Source organism: Rhinopithecus bieti, unplaced genomic scaffold (genome assembly GCF_001698545.2).
Source record: "Rhinopithecus bieti isolate Rb0 unplaced genomic scaffold, ASM169854v2 scaffold_20101, whole genome shotgun sequence".
NCBI classification, from domain to species: Eukaryota; Metazoa; Chordata; class Mammalia; order Primates; family Cercopithecidae; genus Rhinopithecus; species Rhinopithecus bieti.
The window spans coordinates 90,291-102,434 of NW_016810242.1; the positions used below are offsets into that span (position 1 = coordinate 90,291).

A 12,144-nucleotide genomic window follows, 5' to 3' on the forward strand; every position below is an offset into this window, starting at 1 on the left:
CCCCTTTCATGGACCCAGGGAGGCACTAGTACTCCTGTGTCCTCAGCACAGTCCCCTTCCTTGGGCAGACAAACTCAGAAATGGCCCCCATGATCCTTGCCTCCTGGTACTCATGCCCTTATGTAGTCTCCTCACCATGAGTGTGTGTGGGACCACTGATGCACTTCTAACCAACAGCATATAGCAAAACGGTTGAGATGTCATTTCCATGATTATGTTGTGTACAATTGTGACATCTTGTTGGCAGACTCCCTCCCTTGAAGGTTTTGATGAAGCAAGAAGGCACATTGGAAAGGCCTATGTTTCCAGTACAAGACAGGGAGCTGAGGATGTCTCCCCCACTGCCCAATAATCACCAGGAATTGAGGGCAGCCTCTCATAGACAGTCAGCAGGAATCTGAGGCCTTCAGCCCCACAAGCCAGAGGGAACTGAATTCTGCTAACAACCACATGACATTGGAAGCAGACTTTTCTCCAACCGAGAAGAGACCACAGTACTGGTCAACATCTAGGTTGTAGCTTTCAGATGAGACCCTCAGCCAGAGGACCCAACAAAGCCATGCACAGACTCCTGACCCACAGAAGTGGTATGATAATGTGTGTTGTTTTAAGCCACTAAGTTTGTGGTAATATTATTCATAGCAGTAAAAAACCAATATACATCATACTTGAAGCACCCAACAATATGACTATTCAGTTTCAAAGACTGTTTAGATTTAACAATGTGTGAGGAGGATAACAGGAAACATCTACCCTAACATCCTTTTTTTTGCAGAATTCCCTCTCCCCAGCACCTTGGACAGTCCACATCCAATCTCAACTTGAAATTTGACAGCTTTGAGAAGCTCACTGTCGTACAACATAGCCATTCTACCTATGGACAACTCTTTCTTTTTTTTTTTTTAATAATTATCTTATATCTATGCTGCACTTATTCTATGCTATTCACTACTCTATAATGTATATGCATCATTGAAATTATTTCTCACAGTAATTCTATTAGTTCAGTACTATTAATATTTACCTTATAAATATGAGGAAACTAAAGCTCAGAGAAGTTAGGCAACTTTTCCAAAATGAGTGTGTTAGACAGATTTTAACCCAATGCTGTCTAACTCAAAGCCATATTCTGAACAACTATGACATACTGCTCCAATCTTGTTAGAATGTTCCTCCTTATGTTAAACCAAGCTCTTCCTTCTTCTGGTACCCCCTTATTGATCCCATGGGAGCTTTACAGGATAAAATTGTATTTCTCTTCCACAGGAAAATTTTAAGATGTTTAAAATAGTTATTATGTTTCCTCTTTCCTTCTTTATTACAATTTTTTTAAAGCACCCTCCTTAAAAACTCAGTATGGAGAAGGATGAATAGGCAGAGCAGCAAGAAATTTTAGGGCAGTGAAACTACTTTGTGTGATACTGTGATGGTGGATACATGTCATTATACATTTGTCCAAACCCAAAATATATACACCAAGAGCAAATCCTAATGCGAACTGTAGAATAATGATGTGTCAATTTAGGTTCATCAATTATAAGAAATGTGCCACTCTAGTGGGAGATGTTGATAGCTGGGAAAGTTGTGCATGTGTTGGGGTAGGGACACATGGGAAGGGTCTGTACCTTTCATTCACTTCTGCTGTGAACCTAAAACCACTCTGAAAACTAAAAATCTATTTTTTAAAACATTTCACTATACAAACAGACAAATGAACAAAAACCCTTCTATGGGGAATGAAGAGAAACTAGTTAATGGATATATGGTTTCATTTGCAGTGATGGAAATGCTTTGAAATTAGATAGAGTTGGTGGTTGCACACACTGTGAATGTACTAAATGCTACTGAATTGTTCACTTTAAAATTGTCAATTTTATGCCATGTGAATTTCATTATAATATATTTTAAAATTCCTCCCCAAAATGCATTATGGATATTTCAAACATAGAAAATGATAAACAGAGTGAATTAATATGCATTATGGATATTTCAAACATAGAAAATGATAAACAGAGTGAACCTATATATCCAACCACCAGCTTAAGAAAGTAAACATTGTAAATAGAATAAGAATTGTGTTTTTCCACCACATACTACCTTGCCCTCCCTTTCCACTGAGACATAACCACTACTCTGGATTTGGTAGTTCTCACTCCCTGAATTTCTTTATTACTTTACTTCATACATTTGTATCACTGAACAATAAATATCATTATTGTATATGTTTTTAGATATAAATAAATGCTATCATATTTTAGGTATTCTTATTCAACTTCCTTTTTCCATTCTAATTATGTCTGTGAAATTCATGAATATACCATATTTTCTTTATCCATTCTCCTGTTGATGGACATTCAGGTTATTTCTGTTTGTAGCCATAACAATGAATGCTGCTAGGAGCATACTTATATGTGTCTTCTTATACACAAGTGCAATAACTTTTTTAGGTTATATAGCTAGAAATACCTTTAGCTCTACCAGCCATTGCCTAGTTACTCTTATGGCAAGCTTCTGAGATGACTCACCATTGTTTTTGTCCTCCCTGGAGAAGTTCTGGCTTGTCAGGAACACTGGTACAGGAAAATGAGACGATTGTCTCTTTTGTCTTAGATAGAATATGTCTGTCTAGCAGTGGTCTGAGATTGCAGAAAATGTTTTAGCAGTCTTACACCTTGTAATCTGCTATTGATATTTTTGTCAGACAGTAAATCTTAAGTATTTTTCACATGAATTTTCTTAAACCAGGTATCCCCAGTCTGTACCTGCACAGGTTTTGTTTTAAACCTGAATGCAGGACTTTAGTTCTATCCCCGTTGAATTTCACCTTGTTAGTTTTAGCCAGTCCTATAGTCTGTAGAGATATTTTGAGTCCTAACTCTGCTATCCCATCCATGAACTCAATAATCATGCTTTCTGCATCTTCATCTGATTTGATAAAATAAAGGATACAGCCAAAGATAAAACCCTGTGATTTATGAAAAGATGTTCTCAGATGTTGATATAATCAGTTGCCTGGGCATGACTGGTCAATTAACCATGATGTAGCTCTCAATTTCTATTCAGTCCACAAGAATATCAAGGCAAACTTTATCAGGGGCCTTGCCATATTGGCGGTATTTAGCTGATTTACATAACTAGCAATCTGGTGGAATATGGAAATGGGATTCCACTTAATATGCCTTGTTCTCAGTGAACCCATGCTAGTTTGAAGTGATTACTGCTTCTCATCCAAGAGGCCATAAACCATTTGAACAGTAATTCATCTTAGGATTTCTATGATGATCACTATCAAATCCAGCAGGCTGTACAATCTGAAATCTGCTTTCTTTCTACAAAAGAAAAAAAAAAATCCAGTTTTCTCATCTCTAGTCTTTTGGTATCTTTCCCTTAATCATTTCTAAATTGTGGTTTTATGAGCATTTATACACGTTTTTTAAAATTCTGGCATAAAACTTGTCAGATTTGAAAACTTTTAAAGCCTCTGGGTGACCACTTAAATTTGTTTATCCAGTTTGAGTTTCAAGATTATTTTAACAAAATCGATTTTGTGCCTCTCTGTTGAAAGATCTTGCCTTTTGGTAAAGAAATAAAATACTTGAGTGATTCTCCTTTCTCTTCTCATCTTTAACCTTGCACCAAGTTCCCCAAGCAGTGAGCTTGTCCCTTCCTTGTTCTTCTAATTCAGAACATAGCTACTGAAAGCCGTTTTTGTTGTCTCTGGCATTTTTCTGAAGTCTCTGCTCATTCTGAGTGTTAGCCTGTCTGGCACTATTCTTACAGGCTTATAATACTCTATTGTATCTGTCTTTGGTTATGTGTTTCTCTTTCCATCTTTTCTACATGGTATTAATATATTGAATTCACTGAACAGCATTCTGGGTTACCTCACTATTGTTTCAGGTTGTCACCTCATTTCTCTCCTCTCTCTTCAGAAACAATGCTATTGCTTGTCTACTTCTGAAGGAGATAAGGGGACCCAACATTCAAACAATTGGAAAGCAGCATAATCATCATACATACATCGCTTTCCATGCCAGCTGCACCTCCTATGATTGGTTTCTTCCTCTTTTCTTTTCTTCTCTTCACCGACATGGACGCAAAGAATAGCAGAATAGCAGAGAACCAGAAGAAAACCATGAATTAATGGATGCAAGAGGCGTTTTAGCCTCCTTGAGCTCTTTGGCCCCATAATTGGTAGGGTTTTATGGTACTAGAGATGCTTACTGGATCCATTGTCATCTGCTTAAGCCTGAATTAAGACCTGATTTTCAGAGGAGGAAAACACAGAAGCTAACAAACTCTGCTGTATTCAGAACTTAAAGAGTCCATCAAATCTAGATTGCAAAATGGTAGGAGTGCATCTAAGGAAAGAAACTGGTTGGAATGATTCATATTCATTTCTTCCCACATTAGAGACGGGACTTTTCTATAATGGCTCGGTACATATAATGTTGCAGTACACAGTCCCTTATTCTAGACACCTGTGAGACTCATGAAACCTGGGCCCCTGAGTCTGTTTTCAGTGGCCACGATCCATTGGCAAGAATATTAAAATAGACCACTTCAGCTGGGGACCACTCCTCACATATCACAACCTCTTTCCCCTTTCTGAAGCAAACTTCCAGCCCTGAAATATGAGAAAACTCACATGACTTCCTGCCAACACCTGTGGAAGAAGAATAAGAGGGCTAATGACACAATATATTGTAAATCTCCTTGGCAAAAGAGGTTACATTATATTTTGATGTACGTGATGGTGCTCAAATCTAGTAGGTGTTCACAGTGTTAGCTCCTCCTTTTCTATAGGCTATATTGTTACATTTATTTTCTCACTCTGTAAGTAATTTTTCCAGTCCATTTTTTTTCCAGCACTGAAGAAACCTGATGGCAATTTTATAAATTCAGTGGCTCGCAAGTTCTCTAACCAAGTCTTCCACACTCACCATCATTCAATAAATGCTCAACTCAGACACATTTATATGCCCAAGTGCCTCACATGGCCAATGATTCCTAAGTGCTAAACAGATTTGTTCTGGACTTGGAGTCTGAGCCTAAGGAGCAAGGCTGAGATAATTTAAGTGCCTCTTGTAACAGAAGGTAACTGGAATTCAATAGAGATAAATGTAAAATATTGAACTAGGGAGCTGAACCATAGACAGGGTAGAATTCTAAATGGAAAAGTTATGGCTGAATGACTAAGCAGGGGAAAACACACACCACACCCAAGGAATTCTTGCAGAAATACAAGTCTCAGGTGGACCCTGCAGAGAACAAGAGACAGGATGTGGTAGAACAGCATGGCCAAAGGAGAGCCACTGGGGCTCAGTAAAGGTCACTGCTTGGAAGTCTCCCTCCTGACGCAGACTGTCTGACACGGGACAGAGGGATTTGGCTGGCTATATAAAGCTGCCAGTTTTTAGCCGCTGTCATGAGCAGTCAATTTTGCTTTTTCTCTGCCAGGCTCCAAACACCAGAAGTAAAATATCTAATGATAACCTGAGGCATTGGCTGTCTCTACTAAGAAAACGAAAACAAAAACAGCCACTCAGGTTGATTAATTCAATCAAATGATTGGCCAAGTTCCATGAAGAGATCAATAGAATCAGTGGTTTGACCAAATGGAGAGGCTGAATCAGGGAGTGTGATTGATCCCATCACCCCATGCAGATTCAGCCAAACAAGGAGATGTATTTGCCCATGAAAGGGTCTCTTGCGTTCCCACAAATTTGTCTTGCAATGAGTCCATGACATTGGCATGGGCCTGAAATACATCTGACATGGTTCTCCCTTTTCCTTCTTTTAAAGTATGTTTTCATACAATTAACGTAAGGGCAGGAATTTGCCCTCTCTTAGATTGGCCACACCAGGAAAAGAAAAAGGGAATGGGGAAAGCCAGTAAAAAGGCAAGTGGATGAACATAGACTATGATTCAACAAGTGTTCGGAGTAGTCAACACATTTCTTGGGACACAAAAATTACTTGCACTATTTTCTGGACAAGATCCATCAACACTTAGCAAACTAGCAACCCCCCATGAAAGCACTTCATTCCTTAGCTAACTGTTTGCCTATTTCGTGCTCCTCAATAGCCTATCAAAGGGTATTAAAAGATACACCAGTTACTAGCCTTGGGAACAACAGAGGTGACACAAGCCCAATTTCTCCCTTTGCTTAGCCTCCTCAATGTCCACTTTGAGATCCCCCAGTCCGTAATGAAGAGGACATCCATCAGTTAAATTAGGGCAGCCTAACAAAGCTCTGTAGAGTGTTGACATATATACTAAGCTCCTTTGGCCCAAGTTCCAAATTCATTCCTCGCTTTTGGCAGGAAGCAGCATGGAGACTTCTGCTGGGAAAACGCCTCATTATTGGAATGCATGAGAAAGAGGAGCTGTGAGTGCTAGTATTGTCCTCACACACACTCTCCTGCCTTCTATTTTCCAATCAACTATGAACAATTGGGTCCTTTCTGACAGGTTGGCTGGGTGATAAAGGTTCTGTCTTACATCCCTGTGTATTAGCAAAGTGCTTTCTCTAAGGCTCATGCCACCCTTCTCCAACGTTCACAAAACCCCCTGAAAAAGCCAGGCTTGTTTGCTTTCCTCCATCACTTCAGAAACTGGTGTGCACCAAATCTTCATTCTTTAGACCAGAGTCACAGTCAGACTTTCTAGAGAAGCAGTTGTTGATTTAGACAACGATTAGCAAAAGCACAATTATTAGCTTAAAAAGTGCTCTCAAGGTGATCTGTAAACATCAACAAGCCAAATTGCAGAAATCCTACTCTGCTCTCCAAGCCCCTGACTTCTTCAAGGCACTTGGCAGCTTATGGAAAATGAAATGTACCTGTGTCCTCCCTGGCAGAGGCCCTGAGGCCTCCCTCCTGCTGCCTGTCCTGTCTCTCTGACCATCCCAAGCAGGATGGGTGGCTGTGAAGTGGGCACCTGGATTCGGACCCATTGCACCAGAGGTTCCCTCATGAGCATTCAGTTGTTATGCTTTCCTGGCACCTTTTGTGGTTTACAGGATGGGAAAGAAACCTCTCCTCAAGAGCCTTAGAAAATCTCAGGAGTGGTGGTTCTTTATTAATCCACTTAATCAGTAAATTACATAATTAATATATCAAATGGTACCTAGAGGTTCAGAATATTAAAAAGAATGTTGTACTGGTTGCACATTTTGATGCTGATTCTAGACATTCCTGGGGACAGCTCCAGAATTTCCATATAGGAGGGGCTTCAGGGTGCAATTTGGTTTGAAGGGGGGAGCTTCAGATGAAGGGAACTCATTTAAATTAAATGTTTATTTGGGGTGGTTTTTTGGGAGGGAAGTTCAGCTGGAGACTGGGGCCACTCCTGAACACACCTACACACTGACCTCTGAGCTCTTCTGCATTCTTGCTGTATTGAAGCAGGCAGGCCCTGGGAACCCAGATGGCTTTGATAAAGCGCTCACCTCCAATTTTCTCTCCCCTCTGCCAGCTTCTTGTTCTGCCCTTGGCTCTTTGCCTCCCCTGTGTCTGGCTTCCCTCTTCAGCTTTCTACCTGCACCCTTGCCCTTTCCTTCACCACTAACTTTGTTTCAAAATCTATCTCCTCTTTATCTCAGTCTAGTAATAAATGGCTAAAAGGCAGGAATGCCCAAGGGACTGCCATAAACCAGAATTATGACATAGCATCCAAGGCTAAAAGCTGAGATCACTATTCTAGTTTGAGAGCAAATGTTTTAAATGGTTCAGCCCATAAAGAATCCTGGATCTTAAGAAAATCACAAAAGTTTGGCTTTGTTTTCTTTTTGCAAATAAGAACAAACAGGATGACTCTGCCAAGCCAGACATTTTGTTTCCGAGCATGCTGCCTTTCTAAGAGTGGGCGAGGACATGTTGCTTCTTTCTGGGGCTCCTGTCTTTGTAACCTTTTACCTCTCCATTCCACTCCCATCCCCACCAGAGGTGACATCACAGAGCAGAAATGGGTGAATCTACAAACAAGGTCAGAAAAACCAGCGGAGGATGAAAACAATAGGTTGACCTTTACAAATATGCAGTATTGGATTTGAAAGGGCTTGAGCCCAGAGATCAGGAGCCAAGGGTAAAGGCCCTGAATACTAATGCCACCCACTGGGAGCAATTCCATGTAAGGAAGTTATTTCTCACTGAGATCCTACTCTAGAAAATGTCCTCCCAGGATCCCCCGAGTGAGGGAGCAGGGAAATCGGAACCCTTATACATTGTTGGCATAATACTTTGGAGTGTAAATCAGTGACATGTATCTAAACCCTTATAGACACACATTGACTTTTTCCTTCAGCATTACTTTCTAGGACTTTACCCTCAAAAAACAATTAAGAAAGTGCACAAGACTTACTTAAAAGGATGCTCATCAAAGTACTGTTAGAAATACTGAAAAACGAAAAATGATCTATGTGTCCAGTAATGATTCTAGTTAAATAAATTACAGTGTATCATACAATGAAATACCATGAAACTACTAAAAAATGAATTACATTTGTTGACATGTTCATAAGGTATTTTGGGTGGGAATGAAAGGCAGGAAGGATGTGAATTGAAATAAGACTCAGACCTGGCCCCCAAAAAGCAGGCACTCTAATAGGGGATGGACAACAGGTAGAATCTTGAAAAGGCTTTCAAAAGAAAAGACAAGACAATGAGATGCTGGTTGATTATTTTGTATTGTTTCCACAAAACTCCTTGTTGTTCTATACAAGGTTTAAATTACTCAGCCTCAAGCAGAGAAGGAAGAAAATAAAGAACACTACATTAGCTTGGGAACATATCCCTGAATAAACGAGAGTTCATTATGGACTCTTAGTACATCAAAATCCAATTAATTCATTAGCTCTGCACTTGCATTTTTATTCTTTCCCCCCGGCTGCCAGCCTTTTACCCTATGATGTAGTTTACTAGCAACCCCAAAATGGGGTGAGTAGGGGAAATAAAAAGGAGATAAAATCCAAACGAATCGATTTGCTGCTCGTTAAGTACGATGGACGCGAGCGGGTGGTGAAGGCAGGGAGGAGTGCGGACAACATGGTGTTTGCGAGGCTCTGGCAGAGGCCCTGCCTTGCAGGAGAACAGCGTGTGCGTTGCACATGGGCCCTCAGTAGAAGGTGAGTGAAGGAGTCCATGTGTAGTCCTTGGAGCTATAGGGCCCCCAAGCCACATGCTGCCTGCTGCAGATTTTCTGGGATTGCCAGTGACAAAAGGGGTTCAGCCGGAAGAGGATCTCCCTCTTCTGACCGTCGACCCTTGAATTCTTTCTTTTTTTTCTTTTTTTTTTTTTTTTTGAGAGGGAGTCTCGCTCTGTCACCCAGGCTGGAGTGCTGTGGCCGGATCTCAGCTCACTGCAAGCTCCGCCTCCCGGGTTCACGCCATTCTCCTGCCTCAGCCTCCCGGGTAGCTGGGATTACAGGCGCCGCCACCTCGCCCGGCTAGTTTTTTGTAGTTTTTTTTTTTTTTTAGTAGAGACAGGGTTTCACCGTGTTAGCCAGGATGGTCTCGATCTCCTGACCTCGTGATCCGCCCGTCTCGGCCTCCCAAAGTGCTGGGATTACAGGCTTGAGCCACCACGCCCGGCCAAATTCTTTCTTTTCAGAAACATGACTCCTACAGTCACCATGGAGTCTTTGAGTGACATGAGGTCTCCATGTCATGGATGGCCAGGCAGCTGCTGAATGAGGCATGCTCACGTTCTGATTCCCCAGATTAATCAACCTCACTCCCGCCGTCTATTCCATCCCTCTGCAATCTCCTACTCTCCTACTCACTTGAATATCATAAATCTACATTTTTTTGTCCACAAGGAGAAAATAATTCTTATAACTTTAGTCCCTAGACTATTACTTTTCAAAGTACTCTTTAGGGAACAGAAATAGAATGCATCAAATCATGTCTGCAGCTACTGTCCCTACTGAAATGTGGTACATCTTGTGTGCCGTCAGCCTCCATGGCCTTATATTCTTTTCCACAAAACCATTACTCACATTTTTCTTTTCTGTCCTGTTTCCCTCAGCCTGAGTTGCATTTTTAAAAATGGTATCTCAAGATCTTTGAGACACCTACAGTGGTTACCCTTTTATCAGTCTTCCTGTTCAAGTCTTGGCATGAAAAATTTAAGACCTCAGATCTCCTAAAAATTATGTGTGTATAATTACTTTAAATTTTGTTTGGAACAAAATTTCAGTGTAAATTTCCTACGAGAAAAGAAGGGCCTGGGATATGTGCATTGGAAAAGGAAAGGTGGCCCAGGTCAAGGTATTTCCACTGGACCATCCACCAAGCAAGTCCCTGAGAGCTGACAGTGCTGATGAGCCAGGATGTGCACAATGAAAGTTCAGTCTAGACAGAAACAGCCTTTCGGGGAGGACTGTGATGATTGACTTGCAGCAGAACCTTGTGCCATCCCTCAAGCAGTCAGATGATGTGTTATTTAGAAAACACCTCAGAGCCACAGCAATGAGGAAATGATGGTTGAAGCATCTGCGGGTCTAACATGGCCATGGGAAGAGCATCTGTTGTGATGTTCATGTCATACCAAGAACTCTTTCTATCTAAGGTGGAAAGTGCAGCCTGGTGGAAGAGAGTGGGGAGTGAGAAGCAGGAACCTGGGACCTTCACCCCCGTGTGCCCTGCACAAGCCCCTCCCTGCTCTGGAACTCATTTGCCTCTGCTATGAAATTGCAAGAGAAGTAGGGGCTAAGCACCTGCCCCCTCCCACCCCTTGATCATTCTAGGAATCTCTGATACTTTCATGTGAATGAAGTAGGATGAATATTCTTAATGAGCTTCTGCCAGTCTCATATTTCTTATGATTTAACCTAAAAAAATCAAGGAAAAAAAGACTGGAGAAATTAACGATTAAAATGCCATCTGGGCATTTCTTTATTTCAACTTTCCTGTCATCCTCATGTCCCTAAACCAAGGATAACAAGTTAGCAGGTATATTTCTTTACAATAACATAAGTCTGCCAAAACATTTTTAAGTTTCTTGTTTGACCTTGCGGAAGGCAACACAAGCTCCTACAGCTGACAGATCCTCTCAAGCCCAAGCCTCTGTGGTCCCAGAGCAAAGTCCCACTCAGGTCCAACTGTGGACAGGCAGGTGCCCATTCAAGGACTGCTTTTTAGGTTTCTTTTCATATACTATCACCTTCATTTAGTAAATATTTATTTAGCTGTCTGAAGTATGATGATGAATCACTACTATTCTCTCTTTAAACCTATAGCCTAACAGCTCTTTTTTTTTCTGTTTCCGTGTTGATAGCTAGTTTCTACCTGTTTCATGTAATTGTTTAAAGAGCTTGGGGTCTACGAAACAAGCTTTGTGGGCATCGCTCAGCAATCAATTTGTCCTCTTAATAGCTCCATCCCTTCCCATAGAGAAGATCCTTCACTTTACAAGAGGTGCTCAGGTTTGAAATGATCTGTCTCCCTCCATCCATCAGTCCTTTGCACCTCTTGTCTGCCTCTTTGCACTATGTGCTCTCCTTTTGCATGGGTCCTTCTGCTTATTTCAGTCTCTGAGGATCTGGAGCCTGTTATCTGGTGTATCCAGTCCTCTGCCTCCCATCCAATCCTGGATCAATTGCTGGAGCCCTGCAAGTCACTTCATCTCTGTTCACAGTTTCTGCTGCAAGGCACAATGCAGAGAAGAGCAATGCGCTGAGGCTAGAGTTCACAGGAACCCTCTTCTTAGGGACTTGAGACTCTTGAAGGAAGCTGTAATGGCTTCCAGATAGATGAAATGGAATGCAATGAAGGCAAGGCAATTTCACTCTCCTCAGTGCAGACTGCATTGAAACGGAAGAGCCTGCCTTCATTTTGATGCCAAGAGTAAGGAAAAGTTCCTCTGAAGGGTTTCTCTCTCTTGCCCTGCTCACTTTTCTATTTAAGTAAGAGGCTTTTTTTTTTTTTTCTAGTCTCAGTATTTTTATTCTACTTTCTATGCAGGGACTGCCAAGGAAGGGCCCTTGGTTGGCCAGGAAGGAGAGGAAACACAGCACTGAAAGTGAGGATGAGAGAAGGCACAGCAAGCCAATAAGTTAACCCTCTAGGAGATGGCAAAACACTACCCAAAGGGCTAGGAAGAAATTTGCAGCTCAACTGCACCTGCTGTGGACATCCCAT

The 12,144-nt window shown here is 41.4% G+C and overlaps 1 long non-coding RNA gene across 1 annotated transcript; it reads left to right on the plus strand.

Annotated features, from left to right (window-relative positions):
- The first annotated feature begins 270 nt into the window (after nucleotides 1–270).
- Nucleotides 271–11,197, plus strand: LOC108541902 (uncharacterized). Its single transcript, XR_001889110.1, has 2 exons — nucleotides 271–587; nucleotides 9,614–11,197. It is a non-coding gene; the product is annotated as an uncharacterized LOC108541902 (long non-coding RNA).
- Nucleotides 11,198–12,144: the final 947 nt, after the last annotated feature.